The sequence below is a fragment of the Lissotriton helveticus genome, chromosome 1_1, assembly GCF_964261635.1.
Source record: "Lissotriton helveticus chromosome 1_1, aLisHel1.1, whole genome shotgun sequence".
NCBI classification, from domain to species: Eukaryota; Metazoa; Chordata; class Amphibia; order Caudata; family Salamandridae; genus Lissotriton; species Lissotriton helveticus.
The window spans coordinates 1453323457-1453346701 of NC_136057.1; the positions used below are offsets into that span (position 1 = coordinate 1453323457).

The 23245-nt window shown below is 47.4% G+C and overlaps 1 pseudogene; it reads left to right on the forward strand.

The window, feature by feature from the left end:
• Positions 1-22057: 22057 nt before the first annotated feature.
• LOC144764215 (WD repeat-containing protein 20 pseudogene) lies at positions 22058-22354 on the forward strand (annotated as a pseudogene).
• Positions 22355-23245: the final 891 nt, after the last annotated feature.

The following is a 23245-nucleotide window of genomic DNA, read 5'->3' on the forward strand; positions in this document are numbered from 1 at the left end:
AGTCAGGTGGAGTCACGGGGTATACTGCGGACCTAGCTTGTGGGACCCGAGTGTGGCCGGAAAAACTGAACGCTAAGATCGTAACGATACATGTCTAGAACTTCTACATCACCACGAGGCGGGAACAATCGCACGTGTTCGCTCACTGCAGAAAAGTCGGCTAGCGGTGCCACCATGGGCCGTCAAGATACTCGACAACCAAAACTGTCCTTTGATCAGCCCCCGACCTCGAAGAAGACCGTGAAGACGGGGATGGATCCGACTGGAGCTTCGAGCCCGACGACAGCGGGGCCTAGCGGCGGTGCGACTGCACCGGACATGCATTTATTGCTGCAAGAAATGAAGCAAGGATTTGCGACGGTGGTGGATAAGGTGGATCGATTATCTTCCAGGATGGACGCTATTGCGCAAAAGATGGATGTTCACGAGGAACGTCTCACGGCAGCGGAGAGACGGATTTCAGATAATGATGATGCCACCGCGTCCCATGCTACTAGACTGTCGCGAATGGATAACATCCTTAAAGTAATAGCGGCAAAGAACGAGGAGTTGGAGGCGCGCAGTCGCCGGAATAATATACGCGTGGTCGGTGTGCCGGAATCTACGAATACTGGGCGTATGGAGGAATATGTGGAACGGATACTTCAGACGGCGATAGGGGCGGACGCCTTTTCCAAACAGTTCATTGTTGAACGTGCACATCGTTCCCTTGGTCCCCAGCCTCAACCCGGGACCCCGCCTCGACCGATAATTGCTCGACTACTAAATTATCGGGATAGGGACACTGCACTCCGTGCTGCCAGAACTGCTAAACAATTGACATGTGATGGGGTCACCTTTACACTATACCCAGATTTCACGCCAATTGTCCAGGATCAAAGGAGGACATTTTTGGGCGTGAAGAAAAAACGAAGGGATCTACAACTAGATTATGCACTGCTGTACCCGGCCAAGCTTCGGATCACGCATCAGGCGAAACAGCACTTCTTTTTGAACCCGGAACAGGTGGAAGATTTCCTTAAAAAGCTGAGACGCGAACGTGGCAACCGTCATGGGGAAGTGGAGGTGGAGAATGAAGAGGACTGATCTGCGCACGAACATTGCTATGGGCTCTCCTAGCCTCCTGTGACCTACATCTGGGAATTGGAGTGTGGACTGTTCTCACGCCACCGCCCTCGTGGCTCTACCGAGATATTGTGACAATGGACGGTCAAGAGAGCTGAAGGCGACATTGAACTATGGGTGGTAAAGTATGCCAGGCGACACCCCCCTCCCTCGGCTTGCCCCGCTAAGGGCGGGTTAGATACAGGGGGCGAGGAGCGGGGGGTGCTAAAGTGTGTACCTTGGATGACCCTACTAGGGTGTGCCCCTATGACATTGTTCGTTACACTGCGGCTGGTTGGGGTGTTGCTAGCGGTGATGGGAGGGGGGGATTGTGAATGCTGGAGAATTGGGGACACTTCAGTGGGTGGGGGAGGGGGTGGGCACAAAGTTGAAATTGTTACATGTTGGTCGTTTTGAGATGGGCAGGGGGGGACTGTTTGGGGGTGTAACTGACCAGAGTTCTTGCTGGATGGCGTTGTTGCAGACTACGAAGAGAGGGATCCACCGACTTGAGTGGGCTGGATGGGAGCGGAACTGTCTGATTGCATGGGACAGAGATTGGATGATGACAGCATGCTCGGGCCACGGGTGGGCAACTGGATTGGTCTGGGTGATGGTCTGGGATATGCCTGAGCTAGTTGGGAGGGGGGTAGGGGGAGGGGGGGAAGCATGGGAGTTTGGGTGCACTGTACAGAGGACACGCACGGAACTGCATGGTACTTGTGATATGTGGGATGGCATGTATGGGCGGTGGAGAATACGGGTGGGGGGAGGCGTTGAGGCGGCTGCTATCGATGATGATGGTTGATATGGCGGGGAGCAAACTGATGATAATGTCCTGGAACGTGCGAGGCATTAATGACTCTAGAAAAGGTAGAAATATCCTTGCTTATCTGGATAGGCATGATGTCCACATAGCTCTGTTACAGGAGACACATCTCTGCCCCAGATCGAATTTTAACTATGCTAGTAAATGGGCCTTGGTCAGAAAGTTCTCCTCATATTCTTCATATTCCAGGGGCGTGGCTGTTCTAATAAAAAAATCGATTACCTATCAAGTGCTGGGGGAGGTCATTGATCCTGATGGACGCTTTGTGATACTGTGGGGTAGATTTGGTATGGATACTGTTGCTATAGTAAACTGCTACGCTCCGAATGTCGACACACCGGAATTCTTCACCACAATTTGGGGACATGTGTTGTTGGCGGGTGCTACACATATCATCTGGGGGGGGGATTTTAATGTTACACTAGTGCCTGGTATGGATAGATCAGATGGGTGTGGTCAGTATAACAGACAGGCGAGGGATATGTTGCTGGGCGTCGTAGAGGAAGCGGGACTGGTAGATAGCTGGAGATACACACATCCCGCGCATAGAGAGGGCACTCATTTCACGTCTTACTCTAACACATGGGCTAGATTGGATTACTGCTTTGTGTCGAGGGGGCTGGTAACGGGCATAGATAAGGTAACACATTTGCCCAGAACGTACTCGGATCATTGCCCTGTGCTGTTATCCCTGCTGGTGCCCGGTCATGCTGTGTCTAGACCTTCATGGAGATTGCTCCCTGCTATGCTCCTAGACACTGTTTTTAGAACAGAGTTGGGTGATGAAATCGAAGAGTTCTTCCCCAGGAACAAGGATTCAGTTGCTAGTGTAGAGATGGTGTGGGAAGCATTCAAGGTCACGATTAGGGGTATCTGCATTTCCAAGGGTGGGGGGATACTAAAAGACATACAGAGGACACTGGGAAGGTTAGAGCGTGAGCTTAAGGAAATTGAACTTGGTATGGCAAGAGGAGGTGACCTGGAACTGCATCGTACATTTAGAGACAAACTTTCCGAGTTTGAGGAGGAGGCAGCGAGAGAGGTTAAGTTTAAGGGTAAATATTGGGCAGCACGGCGTTACTGCAAAGGGGAACGGCCTGGCAAGGTGCTGGCTGCGATCACGAAGAAGCCCCGCTTCAGTGCCAATATATTAGAAATTGTCACAGCAACCGGTACACGCTGTCAGGATACGAGAGAGATTCAAGAGGAGTTCCTACTTCACTATAAACAACTTTACACTTCACGACAACATACCGAGGTAGATATGGGCAATTTTCTTGATGATATTGCATTGTGTTGGCTCAGCGATGTGCATCGGCAATTTCTTAGTGCACCGTTGGAGACTGATGAGATTAGAGACGCCATTATGTCGCTGGCCAATGGTAAGGCGACAGGTTCAGATGGGCTCCCCGCGGAGTTTTATAAATGTTATATTGATGTTATGGCGCCGGTTCTTAAAGAGGTCTATGAGGAGTCGCTGGAAGTGGGGGAGCTGCCGGGTTCGATGAGGGAGGTGGTTATTACCTCATTGCTGAAACCGGGAAAGGAGCCGACGGATACGGACTCATATAGACCGTTATCTCTCCTCAATTGCGATGCGAAGATCCTTGCAAAGGTGCTGGCCACCAGACTGTCGCTGCTTATGACTAAAATAGTTTTGCCGGACCAGGCTGGGTTTGTGCCAGGCCGCGCCACTACACATAATCTTAGAACACTATTCTCTTTGATTCAGACGATTGCCCCGGAATTACCTGTCGCTGCTGTTTTCTTAGACGCCACGAAAGCGTTCGATTCGGTCGAATGGTCGTACCTATTTACCGTATTACATAGGATGGGATTCCCTAAATTGTTTATTGATTGGATTGAGCTATTATGTATCAGACCGACTGCCAAAGTAGTTGTTAACGGACTGCTGTCGGCCCCGATACCGATCACGAGAGGCACCAGGCAGGGGTGCCCTCTTTCCACTCTACTCTTTGCTATGGCCATTGAGCCGTTGGCGTGCCTTATTCGTCAGCTGCAAAAACCCAGTGCTTTTCACTGCTTTCAGCGCCAAAGTGGAGTATCGCTGTATGCGGATGATATTACGCTATATGTAAAACATCCCCAAACCAACCTCAATCCTATTCTGCGGGACTTTCTTGTCTTCGGCGGATTGTCCGGGTACATGTGAATTGGAAGAAGTCCCAATTTTTCCCGCTCACGAGTGCCGTTCCGAAGTTCCAACTGGACTTCCCGCTTGAATGGTGTGATACAGATCTCAGATACTTGGGTATAGTTATATCTTTGGACAAGGACGTGACACTTAGATCGAACTATGGGGTGGCCATCACCAAATTGGCTGATAATGTAACACGCTGGAAAGCTCTGCCGCTGTCAATGGCAGGTAGGGCGTCGCTTATAAAGATGGTGGTGCTACCTCAATTCCTATACCTGTTCCAAAATGTGCCATACTTTCCAGGCGTCTTTTTCTTTAAACAGTTGCGCTCGGAGCTATTGCGTCTCTTTTGGGGAGGCAAGCAACCTAGGCTGCGTTGGTCCATCATTACCCAGCCTTATGAGGCAGGAGGCTTTGATGTGCCAGATTTCGAACTTTATTATGCCGCTGCACAAGCGCAATATGCGTATCATTGGGTGAAACCCACGCCGTACATGCCGCAAATCGCTGCTGAGGACTGGATCGCGCGTCCTATTCCTCTTAATGGTCTGATATTGGGGACGGTCAAGGATATAACCACGCCGTTTACCACGGTCACTTGCACCATCGATGCGTGGAGTAGGATAGTACGGTACGTAGGCGCCACGCAATTGTACTCCCCGGTACTTCCTCTTTCGTATCACCCTCGCATAACACTCTTACAAGAAACAGGGTTTCAGTTGATGTGTAGGCGCGTAAAGATCTCTGTATGGGGGGACTTGTTCCTAAATGGACGGTTCCGCACCAAGGACCAATTGTTTCACGCGGTTACACCTACGCCGTTGGAGGTGTTCTACTACATTCGCCTTAGACAGGGATTGAAGGAAGTATTGCCCAACTTTCCGGAGGAACCGGAGGTGGACCTATCATTGCATACCATGCTTATGTCAGATGGCCGCCATCTTGTTTCTCGACTTTACACTGCCATTAGGTCGGGCATCAGGGGCCGGAGAGCTCGGCGCGACGTCATTGGGCTGAAGACTTCGACCGAGATATTACTGACGACCAATGGCGCTACTGCTGTGCGGTCACGGCTAATATTACGTCTAGCAGTAGGCTGAAGATCATTCATTTCAAATTTTTACAAAGATTCTATTATACACCTGTGAGAAAATTACGCTTCCAACTGGCGGCTACCGATAGATGCGATCGCTGTAATGCAGCGGGGGCGGGTTTCTTGCACTTGGCTTGGGAATGCCCAGGAGTCTTTGACTACTGGACGCGGGTACAGGCTACGCTACAGGTTATGACGTCTGGGGCAGTTGCCAGAGACCCGCTAATTATGTTATTAGGATACACTAGGGAGGTACCCAAATCTATTAGAAAGTTCACGGATATCGCACTGTTACTGGCTAAGAGGCGAGTTGCATGTCGCTGGGGACGAGGTAGAGCACCTAAGTTTAAGGAATGGCTGGATGACTTGGTTTATTGTCAGGACCAGAATACCACCTATGCAGAATTGACCCCAGTACAGAGCCGGCCGAAGGATATTTGGGGACCGCTTAAGATATATTTGTTAAAGGACACGGCAGCCTCTTCGGATTCGGAGGTTGACAATTGAATGATGCAGTTCTACCTATCACCTGCACAGAACCCTTCACGAGGATATTTTCAGGGGGGCACCGCACACCACTGAAAAGAAAGCTGTAGGGGATAGATTGTGGAGCAGGCAGGATCCCTCCCGATACACGGACAGGATAGGGGATTACACAAGGTGACACATACACTACACTATACGTGCCTTGCAATCAACAGGGTGTGGTTTCTTGAAAGGTTGTGGGACTGCTAATATCAATTGTCTAGCTAATTAATGCTACTACCCATGTTACATATCTCTAGGACTAATCAGATCTGCTTATTATTATGTACTGTTTGCTAAAATGAATCGCATAAGCTACTCTATATGTCTAATATCTGCCCGTGCTATCCATTTGCTCATGTACAGTGCCTGAATGATGATTAAGTGATTACGATATGTACCTGTGTGACCTCAGTGGATGTTTCTTCCTTGTGCTGTTTGACGAGAAAAATTAATAAATAAAGTTTAAAAAAAACAGCGGTGTCAGGGTACACCCAAAGACCTCGAGTCCTTTCCTGATTCAGACCACAGAAACTCAGAGTCTTCTAGGTGAAGTCAAGGATCGATTTATTGGCTGCAACCAAGGTAACAAGTGTCCTAGAAGTACAACACACGGGAAGTATATTCTCAGGAGACTGCTCAATCTTACAAAGTCAGGCTTCTCTTTATATACAAGATATTGTGCTTTAGGCAAACATTCTTCGAATTTACATTATACTATTCACATACTTCTGTTACAAAGGAAAAGCAGAGTCATGATGACAAGCCCATATTTCAGTTTGTCCATCCCACAATAAATTACCCGGTAAGGCCCAACATTTCATCAGATATCGATAGACCCCCAATAAAAACGGGCACCTCCCCATCATAAAGCAAGTGAGAGAGAAAAGAGCAGGGACAGGTGCGAGCAAGATTCGGCAGGGTGTGTGTGCGATGAAAGGGGTTTATGGCCTGTTGAGCCTTGATGCTATCTCATTCGGCCACTGGGAGAGGAACTGACCAAACAGGTTCGGCCTGGGGCAATGGTTTCTGCTTGCCCAGCCTGCCCAGGTCAGAGAAAAGTCAATTAAGGTGTACGTGTCTTTTGGAATCGAATTTAGCTGTATTATAAGCCTATGTAAAGGGCAACTTACAAAATGGCTGCCGTATACAAAATGGAAGCCATGGGTTCAGAACGCAAATGACGATTTTGAGGTGAAATCGTCACTCGAATATGCCGAAAATGCTTGTACATAGTGTACTCGTCATTCTCGGTCTTTTGATACTAAATTCGTCATGTTACGACAAAGTTTTATTCTTAAGTCCAGAATTATTACATGAGTCCAGAATTTTCAGAACCACAATAATAGTGTCTCTGGAAAGCCATAAAGTCTAGCTCTGGCATCTGAAGGATTAAAGGGGGGGGGTTGGCTTATAGAGGCAAGTCGATCCCCCTTTTCCAAATATGTTGGTGCCAAGACAGAGCCTTGCAAGGAAGCCTTTAGGGTGTGTGCAAAATGAGGATGGACTTGGGTGCGAACCCACTTAATTAAAAGCGGTGCAGTTTAATTCAGTCATTCCAACACTTTTTTGTTCACTTCATTGCAACACGCTGAGTGCGGCGGGCATGCCCAGATGTGGATCTCATGTTCTTTGTGCCACTGGAACTAAGTTGGACCCAACCTACAAGCCCCAAATTGTGCGAAACCGGTCTTGGTTTGATTTTGTTCAGGGAGGACCTGGCCTGGCAGTTTGGCCTGGACTGTTTCTTTTGGAGCAGGGTCAAGACTGATTTGCTTATGACTGAGTTCAAACTACAGTGGCATGGTGTGCAAAATAACGATGGACTGGGATGTGGCCCGAGTAAATACCCAATGACTGAGATTAATGTAAGCATTCCATCCACCTGTTTTTCGTTCACTTCAATGTGACACCCTAACTGTGACGGGTATGCAGAGACATGGGTCCAGTGCTCACTGTGCCACTGGAATCAAGCTGCACTCAACTGATGAGCCCCCAATTGGGGCGAAACTCATCTTGGATTATTTGTGTTCCTGTTCAGGAAGGACTTTACCTTGCAGTTCGGGCTGCACTGTTCACATTGGAGCAGGGTCAAGAATGATATGGTTAGGTTCAAAAGGAGATGGCATGTTGTGCAAAATGTGAAAACAAAAAGAGGAGTATCCCCAACGAAGATATAGAAGAAAATTCTCTGGAGTTTTTTGGCAAGAAGGAGAACATTCATCCTTTTGTTTAAAACCCCTCACTCACCAGCCTAGTGGTGACATGCTTCATCATCGGGGTCCACCCTGGTGACCTAGCGCCACCAGGATGTGCTTCAACACCTGTAATACAGTGGAGCGGGTTGTGACTGTAAGTGCAAAAATATGTTAAAAATTGTCCTGGTTTAACTCAAAAATAGGATTTTTATTATGGAGCAACTGAACAATATTAAAAAATTTCTTGGCGAGATCCTGGTAGGAGAGTTACGACCAGAAGATCTCTATATGTGTTTGTGTGGATTGGTCAACATGTTTCTACCATATGGGCGGTTGCCCGGTATTCCTCAGGACCAAAAAACAGGAGGACGGAAGGTGTGGGCCCCCTAAAAGGCGCACCCTGTCCTGATCCCCTGTGTACCTGCTGGTAAATGGCCAGTGGTATATAGGCTCAATCAAATAAATGAGCACGTGAAAAGGTAAAAAAAGAGACCTGTGATAAGAAGAAGGTAAACAAAGTTCAGTTATGATCATGCTTACTCTCCTGTAACGTCGTGAAGTGTCTCTGTGATGTGAAATTTCATGCCAATGAGGTTGATTATAACCCTCCGGGAGATTGGATATCGTGATGATAGGGTGTCCGTGCGAGGTGTTGCAGGGCATATATACTGATCAATAGGTGCGTGCATTGCTGCATGGAATATTGTTATAGCACTCGTAAATATACTTGAAAGCATCCTTATCAATAGGTGCGTGCATTCGTTACATGCATTATCGTCTAACGCACTCATAGATTTTCATGAGAGGGCGCCGAATTTACCGTCGTGTTCTCAGTCATTATGCAGTGATTACAGATTCGGTGCTACAATGGGTGCACATCATTATTGTATTGCGTACGAGAACGTGAAAATAACGTACAAGACAAACACACATGTAACATTTAAGAGTACATATAAGCTGCATGGCATGGGCGAAGGCTTACTTAATTATAAGCTCTAGGGTGCTTCAACGGCAGAGCGTAGGCTCTTTCACGTAAGGGCAACATATTCTGTAATGGCGGAATTTGAGATGGTAACAAGCGAGCAGTGCCCAGGTTGGCCCGGTTCAAGGAAGTGAACTGCGCCGTGAAGTCCGACAGTGTGTCGGGTTCTCTAGAGGAAGAGGGGGTCCACTTACAGTTGCTGAGTGAAGGAACCGATTAAAACCTACTGCTATCGTCCTCTGCTCGGCTAGTGATTGCCGTGCAAAGCGGTCTCGGTATTGAGACGTCGGCCGCTTCCGGGGTGGGAGTGGCCGCGTAGGGGAAGGGGGCGGGACAAAAACGTCAAGTTGCGTGGTGACGTGTGGGCAGTACAGCGCTAAGGGATTTCTGGAAATGTGCTGTGAATTGCCTTGCCGAAAATATACTATGAAAGTATATATACTCGCGTTATTCAATTAAATACGTGAAGGAGCATAGTGACAGTCATTATTGGGATGATTATAAAAGCAAAAGTGCCATCCATAATGCAGGCGAATATGTTATGGGGCATATTGACACCTCACACATTTGGGATGGATGTTCTGGTGTGGCATCATTGCATGGGACATTGCCAGTTAGGGTGGTGACAGTATGTAGGAACCCCCGGTGTGTTTCGTGTCTTATGGGGGCAGTGACAGTATGTAGAAGGCACCCTTTAGGTGTATTCGTGATTGGAGTATGGACCAGTGTTTTCTAATGCTTTTGCTCACCTGGTTTGACACTGCATTATATGTCGTGACGCATGTGAGCGGGATGACCTCATTGTTTTTAGGTGTGTCTTCAAGTAGCGCTTGTCGAGGTTGATTTCTGGCTCGCTTCTGACATTTCTTGGTGATTTTTTCGGGGTATCCTCGATTGGTTAGTTTCTTCGTGAGCCAGGTAATAAATGACATAAATGTTTCTTGTGGCCCTTGCCAGATGGTGAAGACGTCGTCTATGTATCGTCGCCAAAACTTGATATGGTTGCCATAGGGATTGTCAGCGGCCAAGATGAATCTTTGTTCGAAGTCATATACATAGAGCCCCGCTACACTCGGGGCAAAAACACCTGCCCATGGATGTGCCCCCTACTTGGAGGTACAGGGAGCCCTCATATTCAAAAACATTTCTTTCTTTTTAGGAATGACCACACGAAAAGTGAAACAACGGATATCAGAGCATCGGAGTACAATTAGGTGCAAAAAGAACAATACAAGACTCACAGACCATTTCCTAACAGTACATCACACCCCCAATGACATGAGGTGGACTGTGATCGAACAAATTCAACCAGGTCCTAATGCACAGACACGCCTCTTTGAAAAGGAACAGCGGTGGATTTATAGACTTTCCACCCAGAGGATCGGTCTTAATGACAATATTCCATGGGCCTCAGTACTCAAATAACACCACTATCTCTGATTAATAGGCACTATCAATATATCCAGGTACCCCTCTATTGACTCTCCAATTGGATAGTTTCCCCTTTCTCCCATAATCATGAATACACCTAGAGGGTGCCTTCTACATACTGTCACTGCCCCCATAAGACACGAAACACCCCGGTGGTGCCTACATACTGTCACCACCCTAACTGGCAATGTCCCATGCAATGATGCCACACCAGAATATCCATCCCAAATGTGTGAGGTGTCAATATGCCCCATAACATATTCGCCTGCATTATGGATGGCACTTTTGCTTTTATAATCATCCCAATAATGACTGTCACTATGCTCCTTCACGTATTTAATTGAATAACGCGAGTATATATACTTTCACAGTATATTTTCGGCAAGGCAATTCACAGCGCATTTCCAGAAATCCCTTAGCGCTGTACTGCCCACACGTCACCACGCAACTTGACGTTTTTGTCCCGCCCCCTTCCCCTACGCGGCCACGCCCACCCCGGAAGCGGCCGACGTCTCAATACCGAGACCGCTCTGCACGGCAATCACTAGCCGAGCAGAGGACGATAGCAGTAGGTTTCAATCGGTTCCTTCACTCAGCAACTGTAAGTAGACCTCCTCTTTCTCTAGAGAACCCGACACACTGTCGGACTTCGCGGCGCAGTTCACTTCCGTGAACCGGGCCAACCTGGGCACTGCTCGCTTCTTACCATCTCAAATTCCGCCATTACAGAATATGTTGCCCTTACGTGAAAGAGCCTACGCCCTGCCCATTGAAGCACCCTAGAGCTTACAATCAAGTAAGCCTTCGCCCATGCCATGCAGCTTATATGTACTCTTAAATGTTACATGTGTGTTTGTCTTGTACGTTATTTTCACGTTCTCGTACGCAATACAATAATGATGTGCACCCATTGTAGCACCGAATCTGTAATCACTGCATAATGACTGAGAACACGACGGTAAATTCGGCGCCCTCTCATGAAAATCTATGAGTGCGTTAGACGATATGCATGTAACGAATGCACGCACCTATTGATAAGGATGCTTTCAAGTATATTTACGAGTGCTATAACAATATTGCATGCAGCAATGCACGCACCTATTGATCAGTATATATGCCCTGCAACACCTCGCACGGACACCCTATCATCACGATATCCAATCTCCCGGAGGGTTATAATCAACCTCATTGGCATGAAATTTCACATCACAGAGACACTTCACGACGTTACAGGAGAGTAAGCATGATCATAACTGAACTTTGTTTACCTTCTTCTTTTCACAGGTCTCTTTTTTTACCTTTTCACATGCTCATTTATTTGATTGAGCCTATATACCACTGGCCATTTACCAGCAGGTACACAGGGGATCAGGACAGGGTGCGCCTTTTAGGGGGCCCACACATTCCGTCCTCCTGTTTTTTGGTCCTGAGGAATACCGGGCAACCGCCCATACGGTAGAAACATGTTGACCAATCCACACAAACACATATAGAGATCTTCTGGTCGTAACTCTCCTACCAGGATCTCGCCAAGAAATTTTTTAATATTGTTCAGTTGCTCCATAATAAGAATCCTATTTTTGAGTTAAACCAGGACAATTTTTAACATATTTTTGCACTTACAGTCACAACCCGCTTCACTGTATTACAGGTGTTGAAGCACATCCTGGTGGCGCTAGGTCACCAGGGTGGACCCCGATGATGAAGCATGTCACCACTAGGCTGGTGAGTGAGGGGTTTTAAACAAAAGGATGAATGTTCTCCTTCTTGCCAAAAAACTCCAGAGAATTTTCTTCTATATCTTCGTTGGGGATACTCCTCTTTTTCTTTTCACATAGTTCCTCCCAGGGGAATAGGAGTAATCCCGGGTTCACTTTCAAGTGGACAAAATCCCTTGCTCTCTCTTTGATTGCGAAATTCCTGGCAGCGCACAGCTGCGAGAGTTCATTTTCACACTGTAAACACCACAGAGTACATACAAAGCCACCATGGCAGAGAACCCAGGACTTACTTACTCTACGGAAGAAATAGACTCTATCATGAGTGACCTAAACGTCTTTGCAGATGCCAACATCAGCAACACCATCTCCCAAACATCCGAATGGGAAAAACTGACGGAAATGAAACGAAACCGAATCAGGACTATTTTGCATGGGACAATACTGAAGGAATATGTCACCAATAACATAGCCCCAAAGGGCTTACTAGTCACAAATGCTCCACGCATCTTTCTGGATGACCCAGAATTCAGAAAAGATTGGGCCCTCATTGCGTGGCACTGCACGCACGATTGGATCATATTGATCCTTAAGACGGCCATACGTCTTTCAGAAAAGATCCAGGTAGAGATCCAGGTCACAGAATCTCAAATAAAAACTAGCATCACCGGCTACAAGAAAAAGCTGGATGACCTAAACAAAGAAATAACTGAATATAGAGACAATCTCACGCAACAAAAGGTCCAAAAGTTTTAAAAAGACCTCAAGAAATTTTCATTGGTGAAGGTTTACCCTTATTCTGACCCAGACTACAAAGCAACTGGAGTACCAGATCAAGATTCAGATGCCTCAAGTAACACCTCCAACAGTTCGAACAGTAGTGGAGGATCTAACAACGGGACCCCAAGGCAAAGACAGCAAGGTGCCTACAGAGGACATTTCCAGTGGCCACAATACAACCACTCCCTCCAACACCCTTTTCAACAACCACCGATAAACCCATTTCAACAACCACCGCAGTTCCCAATGTATGGATGGCAGCCACCCTTCCAACAATTTCCCTTTCCACAAGAACAATTCTGTCCTCCTTTTCACAACAGAGGCAGGCGCGGAAGAGGACGCAACAGACGAGGGAACAACGTCCACTGGGAGGAGGAAGACACAACGGGCAGCATCACCAGGAGCAAGTCGGGAGCGAACAAAGCAGGCCCCAGCACTGCGAAGAGCTAGTACGCTCTACGCAGGATTAATTCCAATATTGGAAAAGGTGGGAGATTTAGCTAATGATGTGGGCAATAAAGATTCCCACAATAAATTATATCAGGCACATGAGGACCTTATAAAGGGAGCGGCATTCGAGCTCTTTAGCAAGGTACAGAATTCTAGGAGGGGGCAACAACACAAATCCTCCTGGTACAATGCAGCCTGCAGGAAGGCAAAGGGAGAACTTCTTAGAAGTATCAAAGAGGGAATAGGCGGAGAGAAGCTACGTGAAAGTAGACGGGCATATAAAAAACTAGTTGCTCATGCCAAAACTGAATGGGAGGAGGGCCAATGGGAGGAGCTCACTAGCGCCCTCGTAACAAGGGACTACCGAATGTTTTGGCGAGTAGTAAATGGGGGATCGGGGAGCCTCCATTCGGCAATAGAGCCAAATATTGCAGCAGGGGCGTGGCAGGCACATTTTCAGTCACTTTATAGTCCAGAGCAGGGAGAAACCATGATTGCAGTCGGCAGTGGACCGGCAGAGTTTGGCGGGGACATGATCACAGTGAGGGAGGTTAGGGCAGCAATTACAGGTCTGGCATCGGGGAAGGCGCCAGGATTGGACGGTCTCCCTGGGGACCTGTTCAAGCAGGAGCCCGATATTTGGGCCCCCTACCTTGCTACTGTATTCAATGCAGTCCTACATGGCATGGAAATTCCGAACACTTGGCTGGGGGCAGAGGTGGTTCCTATATTCAAGAAGGGCTCGTCTCTGCTCCCAGCCAACTACAGACCAATCAGTCTAATTGACGTGCCTCAGAAGCTTTTTGGTAGGATACTGTTGAATCGCCTCCAGGACTGGGTGGAGGAAACTAACGCCCTCAGTCCATATCAGGCGGGCTTCAGGAAGGGAGTCTCCACAGTGGACCAGGTCTTCCGTTTGAACATTATCTACTGGAGGACAGCGATATTCGAAGGCGGCAGCTTGTACACCATATTTGTGGACTTGCGGGCCGCCTTCGATCTGGTGCCCAGAGGGAAACTCTGGAGTGTTCTGGCTGAGATGGGGCTCCCCCCGGATATTCTGGCAATTCTACAGAGATTGCATCAGAACAACTATGCCCGGGTTAGGTGCGGGAAGCTTGGGGAACTAACGGACAGATTCCCCGTTGACAGAGGGGTTAGGCAGGGTTGTGTACTGGCACCGACCCTGTTCTGCCTCTTTGTCAACGGGGTAATCGCCCATCTCAATGGCATTGAATACACTGATGCTCCAAAATTGAACGGCAGCAGGGTACCTGCAATTATGTTTGCAGATGATGCCCTGCTGCTGTCCAAAACTCCTATGGGGATACAGAGGATCCTTGATTCTTTTGAGGCTTTCTGCACGGAAAGGGGGTTGGAGATCAATGCTATGAAAACTAAGTTTATGGTCTTGAACCCAACCCAAAGATCACGACCGAACCCCCTGCTGGGATCATCACGTTTAGAGAGAGTCTCCACCTTTGAATATCTGGGTGTAACGCTAAATGAAACCATGTCCTGGGGAACACACCAGACTAGGGCAAACCTCAAACTAGTGCAGACCACAGGTGGTATCGTACGGATGATGAAAAGTTCCACATATCGACCACTGGGGCCGGTTATCCAGATTTATAAGGCACAGGCCAGGGGTGCCATCACATATGGGGCGGAACTGTGGGGCCATACATCTGCCCACAATTTGTCTATAACAGAGAACAAATTTATTAGACAGATAGTTGCACTCCCGTCTAGTACACCGCTCCTCCCTCTGAGGATGGACTTGGGCCTGGGACCCGTAGCAGACGAATTGGGCCTCAGACCAATAGCCTTCTGGCGAAGGTTATGGAGCAGTGAGGAACTCTTTACCTACAGGGCAGAACTGAGGGAGTTTCTAACCCACCCCAAAGCCCTACAGATTCCCTGGATAAAATATATAAAAAAGTCCTGTATGAGAATGGGGTTCCCAGACTTATGGTCCGATCCAGCTAATGCGTCACTTAGGATCCCACGAAGAGTCTTGGCCAATGCTTATTACGAGCAGAAACTGGCTATGGTTTTAGATCGTCAGGGCGAGGGGTCATTAACATCTGTATTTACACAATGCAAGGTATCCTACAGGCTGGAGAGGGTCCTGGACGGGATGACTCCTGTGTTGGCCAGGAAGCTATTTCTCCAATGGAGATATGGCACACTGCCCCTGCGGTTATACACTAGCTCCTGGTCAACACCGCCCTCTACCAAGCAATGTCCGGCATGCACCTGTGCTGAGGAAAGCGACCTACATGTGGTCTTGTTTTGTCCAACTTACAAGGCCGCTAGGAAATATTGGCTTTTACCACTTATCAGAAACTTTGGTTGTAGGGAATACCTCCCAATGTATAGAATTTAAAAAACTGATGTCTCGGGACCAACGGTGTTTGCACTAGCCAAATTCCTTACAAATGTCTGGCATACTCGCACCCGTATTTTAAAGTCGCAGTTGACCACTCAACTATAAGAATATGAATTTTAATGTATGGCTTTTTTTTGTACATTTCCGATGGTTTTATATTGTACTATATGTGTTTTTACTGCATATCTTTGATGGTCAAATTGGCCGAAATAAAGATTGAAATCGGATTGGAGGAACACTGGGTTGTTGGAGAAGTGAACTGTTACAGTATTGTTATTTAGTGCTCTTTGTAGAGGTGTGTCTTTAGGACATGTCATTCCTGAGCAGGGTTTGTGAGGCCCTGATAGATATAGGAATGTTATTTCAGACCCTTGGTGCAGCTGCTGTCTAGTTTTTTCTGTTTTTGCACATTATTGCCTCCAGTCTGATGACCCCAGGTAACCCCTTGTCTAGCTTGCTCCCTTTTCACTCTGTTCTCTTTAGGAGTGTGTTTTGTGGACATCACATGTCTGCTCCTTCCTAAATCCGGACTTTGTGTTCTCATGCATGCTGTCTGTCTCATGTCTTCTGTCTGTGTGTTCTTGCATCTTGTATCTGTCCTCATGCCCTCAGTCTGTTTTTGCCTACTGCCTGTGTGTCCTTGCCTCCTGACAATGTGTTCTGGCCTCCTGTGTGTGTCATTATGCCTTCTGACTGTGTGTGCATGCCCGCTGGGGAGGGCCTGGTACCTGCGTGGAGAGCTCAAGGCTCAGAGCTGAGGGCTCACATTGATGCACCACAGGCTGCTCCTAGTTCCCAATAATGCACTCTCAGCATCTTTCTGGGCTCTGAGATGACGGAGCATGCTGCTTGAGCCTCTCTCTCAGCTCCAAGATGACGATGACATCAGTGCTGTGCCAGCTCCTCCCTGGGCTCCCAGATGTGTCCTTCCCAGGTCTCTCCCACCACACACTGTCTTTACCAATGTTTTTCCTGTCACCTTGGTTTGGCCACATTTTTGGAATTTGATTCTATTGGTTTAGGACTCCACATTCTGTTTCATTAGTGACATTAGTTTATTTATGGGCATTTGTTCTGACCTTTGGCCTATGGTTTGTGCACTTTAGTTTCTGACCTTTGTGTTTGAACTTCTGCTTCTAACCAATTCCATTTGCTTTTGGTCTTCTACTTCTTATCTCTGACAGTCCTTATGGAAATGTTCATTTATTTTTAGAGAAATAAGCATCAAAATATTTACTTCTTCTTCTGCAACTTCAATGAACTTGAACATCAACCTTCATTGAATGCTGCAGATGTCATGCCTCCCTTTTATGAATTTTGAACACTTCAGATAGCCTGTGTATGTTTTTATAACTTAGCATGAAACTTGTATTTGTGAATTAATTCATTTTTTCAGGGATAACTGGAGAAAATTACGTCCTGAGCATTGTAAATAACTTGGCTTTGACATTTTAACTGCAAACTATGGATTGAAATGTTTTTCAGCTGAGGGAGTGACACTAGAGCTCTGTGCTTTAGGAAGACATGATTAACAGTCAAATTCATGTACATTCCCAAACTGTGTTCTTGGTGTGCGGCGCCCCAGGCTAGCTTTGACGGCGCACTGGGGTGCCGTAGCGCACAGATTGGGAACCACTGCACTAATGCATACACTGACACACCCTCAGACTTACCAATGCAGAAACAGTCACACCCGGGCACACAACAGTACAGACACTGACACACCCATCCCAACACTAATGCACCCAATAAGACACCAAGGCATACACTGATGCACACATTGACACACCCGGGCATACAGCAATGCAGACACTGCACAGCCAGCAAATATTAATGGATCCAATAACACACCCTGACATACATTAATGCATATGCTAACACACCGAGACACATACAGATACATATACTAACGCATCCAGGCACTCAATAATGTAACCAATAACATACCCAGGGACACACTGATGGACAAAGTGGCAGACCCAGGGAGTTTTCAATGCAGACACTAACACTCTCCGGCATACAGCAAAGTAGACGCTGACACACCCAGCAAACAGGAATGTATCTAGTAGCACACCCCGGCACACTCTGATACACACACAGACACACCAAGAGACTTACCAATGCAGACACTGACACACCCAGGCATACAGCAATGCAGACAGTGACACACACAGAGACTTACTGATGCAGCCACTGACACACCCAGGCATACAGCAAGGCAGACACCGATACAGCCAACAAACATTATTGCATCCAATAAGATACCCAGGCATATACTCATTCATACACTGACACACCCAGAGACTTACCAATACAGACCCTGACACACCCAGGCTTACAGCAGTGCTGACGCTGAAACATCCATCCAAACACTAAAGCATGCAATAAAACATCCAGACATACATCGATGCATACACTGACACACCCAGAGACTTACTGATGCAGCCACTGACACACCCAGGCATGCAGCAAGGCAGACACCGATACAGCCAACACACATTAATGCATCCAATAAGATACCCAGGCACATACTCATTCATACACTGACACACCCAGAGACTTACCAATACAGTCCCTGACACACCCAGGCTTATGGCAGTGCTGACGCTGACACACCAATCCAAACACTAATGCTTCCAATAAGACACCCAGGAATACACTGGTGCATACACTGACACACTCTGAGACTTACCAATGCAAACACTGACACACACAGGCATGCAGCAATGCAGACACTGACACAGCCAGCAATCATTAATGCATCAAATAGCACACCCAGGCATACATTAATGCATACACTGACATACCCAGGGGCATACTAATACAGACACTGACATACATAGGCCTACAGCAATGCAGACACTGCACAACCAGCAATTAATAATGGATACAGTAATACACCCAGACATACATTAAAGCATATGCTAACACACCGACGCACATATCGATACATATACTAACACCCATGCACTCAATAATGCGTCCACTAACACTCCCAGGGACACACTGATGGACAAAGTGGCAGACCCAGGGAGTTTTCAATGCAGACACTAACACTCTCCTGCATACAGCAAAGTAGACGCTGACATACCCAGCAAACAGGAATGTATTTAATATCACACCCCGGCGCACTCTGATACACACACAGACACACCAAGAGACTTACCAATGCAGACACTGACACACCCAGCCATACAGCAATGTAGACAGTGACACACACCTTCAAACACTAATGCATTCAACAAAAAACCCAGTCATACACTGATGCATACACTGACATACCCAGAGACTTACTGATGCAGCCACTGACACACCCAGGCATACAGCAAGGCAGACACTGATACAGCCAGCAAACATTAATGCATCCAATAAGATAGCCAGGCATATACTCATTCATACACTGACACACCCAGAGACTTACCAATTCAGACCCTGACACACCCAGGCTTACAACAGTGCCGACACTGACACACCAATCCAAACACTAGTGCATCCAATAAGACACCCAGGCATACATTGATGCATACACTTACACACCCTGAGACTTACCAACGCAGACACTGACACACGCTGGCTTACAGCAGTGCGGACACTGACACACCTATCTAAACACTAGTGCATCCAATAAGACACCCAGGCATACACTGATGAATACACTAACACAACCCAGAGACTTGACAATGCAGACACTGACACATCGAGGCATACATCAGTGCAGACACTGACACAGCCAAGAAACATTAATGTGTTCAATAACACAACCAGACATGCACTGACGCATACAGTGACACACTGAGGGACATACCAACGTAGACAGTAACACAACCATCTAAACACTAATGTATCCAATAAGAAACCCAGGCAAACACTGATGCATACACGTATACACCCTGAGACTTACCAACTCAGACACTGACACACCCAGGCATACAGCAATCCAGACACTGACACAGACAGCAAACATTAATGCATCAAAGAACACACTCAGGCATACCCTGACACACCCAGGGACATACCAATGCAGACACCGACAAACCCAGGCATACAGCAATGCAGACACTGACAACCCCAGGCATACAACAATGCAGACACTGACAGCCCCAGGCATACAGCAATGCAGACACTGGCTCACCCATTCAAACACTATTGCATCCAATTAGATACCCAGGCATACACTGACACATCCAAAGACTAACTAACGCTGACACTGACAAACAGACACTGACACACCCAGGCATACAACAATCCAGAGACTGACACAGCCAGCAAACATTAATGCATCCAACAACACACCCAGAAATACACTGATGCATACACTGACACACCCAGAGACTTACCAATGCAGACATTGACACATCAGGCACACAACTTTGCAGACACTGACACACCCATCCAAACACCAATGCATCCAATAAGATACCCAGGCATACACTGATGAATACACTGACACACCCTGAGACTTAACAGTGCAGACAATGAAACACCCAGGCAATCAGCAATACAGACACCGACACAGCAAGCAAACATTAAACCTTTCAATAACATATCCAGGCATACATTAATAAATACACTGAGACACCCAGGGACATATCAATACAGACACTGACATACCCAGGCATACAGCAATACAGCCAGTGAAACATCAACGCATCCAATAACACACCCAGGTACATACTGATGCAAATGCTAACACACCGAGGCACATACCGATTTATATATTAACACACCCAGTCACTCAATAATGCATTCAATAACACACCCATGGACTCACTAATGCACAACGTGGCACACCCAGGGACTTTTCAATACAGACCCTAATACTCACCGACATACAGCAAAGCAGACACCAACATACTCAGCCAAACAGTAATGTATCCAATAACACACCAAGGCACACTCTGATGCATCCAGTAAAGCACCCAGGCACACTAATGCATATACTGACACACCGAGAGACTTACTGATGCAGACACTGACACCTAGGTATACATTAATGCATACATTAAGACACCCAGGGACATATCAATACAGACACTGACACAACCAAGCATACAGCAATCCCGGCACTAACACAGCCAGAAAACATTAATGCATCCAATAACACTCCTTAAGGTCCTCGGACCTAAAATTGGCTGTTGTCCCCCGCTTTAAGCGTAGCAGGGCTGGCGGACGCTCCTTTCAAGTCCGCGCTGCAGTGTTATGGAATTCCCTTCCCCCGGCGATTCGCGCCCTTAGGGACTTGCTCTCTTTTTGCCGAGCTGTTAAAACCTTCTTGTTCGCTTAGCATTTTGTTTTATCGGTTCTGTGTTGTTTAGTTGTGTTGTGCTGCTGCCTTGTCGGGCGCCAGGACGCTCCTTCGCTGGAGCAGCTGTGCGCTTAATAAATACGCATAACATAACATAACATAACAACAAGACATACACTGACGCACCCAGGGACATAACAGTGCGGACACTGACAAACCCAGGCATACAGCAATGCAGACACTGACACACCCATCCAAACACTAATGCATCCAATAAGACACCCAGGCATACACTAATGCGTACACGGACACACCCTGAGACTTACCAATGCAGACAATGATACACCCAGGTATACAGCAATGCAGGCACTGACACAGCCAGCAAACATTAATGCATCCAAAAGAGATACCCAGACATATACTCATGCATACACTAACACACCCAGAGACTTACCAATGCAGACACTGATCCAGCCAGGCATACAGCAGTGCAGACACTGACACATCCATCCAAACATCAATGCATCCAATAAGACATCCAGGCCTACACTGACGCATACACTGACACAACCCTGAGACTTGCCAATGCAGACACTAACACACCCAGTTATACAGCAATGCAGACACTGACACATCCAACAAACATTAATGCATCCCATAACACACCCAGACTACACTGATGCACACACTGACACACCCAGGGACATCCCAAGGCAGAAACTGACACCCAGGTATACAGCACTGCAGACACTGACACACCCATCCAAACACTAATGCATTCAAGAAGACACCCAGGCATACACTGAGGCATATACTGACATGCCCAGAGGCTTACCGATGCAGTCACTGACACACCTAGGCAAACAGCAAGGCAGACACTGACACAACCAGCAAATATTAATGCTTCCAAAAGCACAACCAGACATACACTGACGCATACACTGACACACTCAGGGACATGCCAATGCAGACACTGACAAACCCAGGCATACAGCAGTGCAGGCACCGACACACCCATCCAAACACTAATGCATCAAATAAGACACCCAGGCATACACTGATGCATACACTGACACAACCCAGAGGAAGAAGGGAGATCTGCTTGGGTGCTGTTAGTGTTGGGCATAAGGCAGGATAATTGCTGCTCCCAAGATGGCGGTGGAGGGAGGAGGGAAGGAGATGAACGAGATTAAGACCCAGATCACCACTCGAGAAGGCCCCTACAAGCTGCTGAGCCACTTCGAGTACAGCCATCCCAACCGGGTGCCTTTTAACTCGCAAGGCTCCAACCCCGTCAAGGTTTCCTTTGTCAATATCAATGACCAGTCTGGCAACAGGGACCGGGTCTGCTTCAATGTCGCCCATGAGCACTACTTCTATATCTACAAAGGCGTGCGCAAGAACGCTTCAGTGCGGAGGATGAGCGGCAGGCGTGGCCCACACATGTAACCGCTGGTGTCCCGTCTCTCCCCCTCACTCCGCCCACTTCCTGCTTCCTGCTCCGCAGCACTGACACTGATGCTGAAGCTGAGAATACGGAGTCTGAGCATGAGAGAAAGTCACCTGGCACAGGAGCTTTAAGATTTTAAGCTAAGCTGAGCACACTGCAGTTCTTGGTTTTTCTTCTACGGGGATGACAGCGGTGGTGGCGACGTTTTGTAGACTGAGGAAGGCTGCGGCTTTCATGGCTGAACTCCCCTACAAGCGGCACTGGCTTGGAGAAGGACTCTAGATTCAGACACAGACGCTAGGCATGTAAGCCCTGCAAGTGCGAGGACTGTACCTGGGAGGTCCTGGTATCCAGGAAAGGAGTTAATAACAGCTTTATAAGAGTAAGCCAGGCGATGGGGGAATAATTTAGGTTTGAAAAACCCCATTACGGCATAGCAGGCCTTACATGCCTTACATAGCACGGGGGCACAGAGCATAAATGACGATGGCCCTCTTTGCTCTAAGCAATACCCTCTCTTCAATAAACATCAAAAGAACCAGACTACAACTAAAGCCATAGACCCCGCCCAAGTCGAGGGAGCTGGTCTCGCAGGAGAGAAGGCTAGAGCAGAACACTTGCAAGAAAAGAACAACCTTTCTCAAAATACTCTAATAGGTTCATCCCCCTCCAAAACCATTCAGGACCCCATGGGATATAGCCTGCGAAAATGAAGAAAGCACTGCAAACCCCATGGCGCCAGCAGAAAAAACTCTGGAGGGAGGGAGGGAAGAGTGGAGAAACATCAATACAAAAAATGCTCTAGCAGTCCACTGTAAATCTGCCCTCTCCTCCCAAGCAGACTTTATCAATGTTCGGTTACTCACTGACTCCTACAACTCAACCATCTC